Here is a 2,873-nt window from a genome sequence, read left to right as displayed (position 1 = left end):
AGCAGGTGTTTTCTACAGGTTGTCCTCCCCCAAACGCAGAGAGAGCAGGTGTTTTCTACAGGTTGTCCTCCCCCAAACTGCAGGAGAGCAGGTGTTTCTTACAGGTTGTCTCCACCATACTGCAGGAGAGCAGGTGTTTTCTACAGGTTGTTCTCCACCATACTGCAGTAGACCAGGTGTTTTCTACAGGTTGTTCTCCACCATACTGCAGTAGACCAGGTGTTTTACAAGTTGTTCCTCCCCATACTGCAGGAGTGAAAATATGACTGCAGCTGATGGGTGAGTTCAGGAACGGCCAGACCGAGCAGCTACAACATGGAGAGACTATGGACCAATGAAAACACTGTTCTGTTCTGTTGCAATCTTCCTCTCCTCTCCCTCTCCCCTCCTCAGGACTAGGAGGCAGTGTCATTATGTCTTCTTCATCTGTCACTGCATGACAGCCACAAGCAGATCCATGACACCAGGAACGATGTCACACAGTTAAGTGTGTGGTGAGAGAATGAGGAATAAGAGATCCTTAAGAGCTAGACTCTTTAATGACACTTGGTATTTATCAGGATCCCCACTAGCCACCGCAAAAGCATCAGCTACTCTTCCTGTCAACATGAAACATGAACAAATACATAGTACAGAACATTTTAGTCAAGGCATGAAATAGATACATTTTAAAAATCACACAGTGTACATATCAGTACATACACACAATACTGTATATAGGTCTAATACTTACATAGGTCTAATACAGTACAGTGGAAATTACAATACAATATACACTGCTCAAAAAAATAAAGGGAACACTTAAACAACACACATGCTCATCAAGTCAATCACACTTCTGTGAAATCAAACAAACTGTCCCACTTAGGAAGCAACACTGATTGACAATAAATTTCACATGCTGTTGTGCCAAATGGAATAGACAAAAGGTGGAAATTATAGGCAATTAGCAAGACACCCCCAAAAAAGGAGTGATTCTGCAGGTGTGACCACAGACCACTTCTCAGTTTCCTATGCTTCCTGGCTGATGTTTTGGGCACTTTTGAATGCTGACAGTGCTCTCACTCTAGTGGTAGCATGAGACGGAGTCTACAACCCACACAAGTGGCTCAGGTAGTGCAGTTCATCCAGGATGGCACATCAATGCGAGCTGTGGCAAAAAGATTTGCTGTGTCTGTCAGCGTAGTGTCCAGAGCATGGAGGCGCTACCAGGAGACAGGCCAGTACATCAGGAGACGTGGAGGAGGCCGTAGGAGGGCAACAACCCAGCAGCAGACCGCTACCTCCGCCTTTGGGGCAAGGAGGGGCACTGCCAGCGCCCTGCAAATTGACCTCCAGCAGGCCACAAAATGTGCATGGTGTCTGCTCCAAACGGTCAGAACACAGACTCCATGAGGGTGGTATGAGGGCCCGACATCCACAGGTGGGGGTTGTGCTTACAGCCAACACCGTCAAAGAGACTGATTTCATAGTTCAGAGAAACACCAAAGATTGGCAAATTCGCCACTGGCGCCCTGTGCTCTTCACAATGCAAAGCAGGTTCACACTGAGCACATGAGCACATGTGACAGACACCAGAGTCTGGAGACGCCGGTGGAACGTTCTGCTGCCTGCAACATCCTCGCAGCATAACCGGTTTGGCCGATGGGTCGTCATGGTGTGGGGTGGCATTTCTTTGTGGGGCCGCACAGCCTCCATGTGCTCGCCAGAGGTAGCCTAGACTGCCATTAGGTACCGAGATGAGAATCCTCAGACCCCTTGTGAGACCATATGCTGACACATGCACATTTGTGCCTGCTGTGAGGTCATTTGTGTGCGCAGTTTTGCACCTCTGGCAGTGCACCTCCTTGCACAAACTGAGCGTGAGCGAGATCCTGCTTGGCGTGGTGTTCCCCTCCTACGGCCCTCGCTCTCCTTGGTGCTCCTGCCACTGTTACTGGCCTGTCTCCTGGTAGCGCCTCCATGCTCTGGCACATACGCTGACAGACACAGCAAACCTTTTTGCCACAGCTCGCATGAATTTGCCATCCTTGGAAAATGAACTGCCACGTACCTGGAGCCACTTGTGTGGGTTGTAGACTTCCGTCTCATGCTACGCACTAGAGTGAGAGCACCGCCAGCATTCAAAAGTGACCAAAACATCAGCCAGGAAGCATAGGAACTGAGAAAGTGGTCTGTGGTCACACCTGCAGAATCACTCCTTTTTTGGGGGTGTCTTGCTAATTGCCTATAATTTCCACCTTTTGTCTATTCCATTTGCACAACAGCATGTGAAATTTATTGTCAATCAGTGTTGCTCCTAAGTGGACAGTTTGATTTCACAGAAGTGTGGTTGACTTTGGAGTTACATTGTGTTGTTAAAGTGTTTCCCTTTATTTTTTTGAGCAGTGTATATAAAATGGCTATGTCTCTTCACAGTCCCCTTTGAGCATTAAGGTGATTTTTATCTGTTTTTTAAACTGGTTTAATGCTAGCTTGAGTTACCTGGGGGTGCAGAGAGTACAGGTGTTTTCTACAGGTTGTCCTCCACCATACTGCAGGAGACCAGGTGTTTTCTACAGGTTGTCCTCCCCCCAAACTGCAGGAGACCAGGTGTTTTCTACAGGTTGTCCTCCACCATACTGCAGGAGACCAGGTGTTTTCTACAGGTTGTCCTCCACCATACTGCAGGAGACCAGGTGTTTTCTACAGGTTGTCCTCCACCATACTACAGGAGAGCAGGTGTTTTCTACAGGTTGTCCTCCAACATACTGCAGGAGAGCAGGTGTTTTCTACAGGTTGTCCTCCACCATACTGCAGGAGGGCAGGTGTTTTCTACAGGTTGTTCTCCACCATACTGCAGGAGGGCAGGTGTTTTCTACAGGTTGTCCTCC

Source organism: Salvelinus sp. IW2-2015, linkage group LG4q.1:29, assembly GCF_002910315.2.
Source record: "Salvelinus sp. IW2-2015 linkage group LG4q.1:29, ASM291031v2, whole genome shotgun sequence".
NCBI lineage: Eukaryota > Metazoa > Chordata > Actinopteri > Salmoniformes > Salmonidae > Salvelinus > Salvelinus sp. IW2-2015.
The sequence above is the reverse complement of the archived record's forward strand: the minus strand, read 5'-3'. Positions refer to the sequence as shown.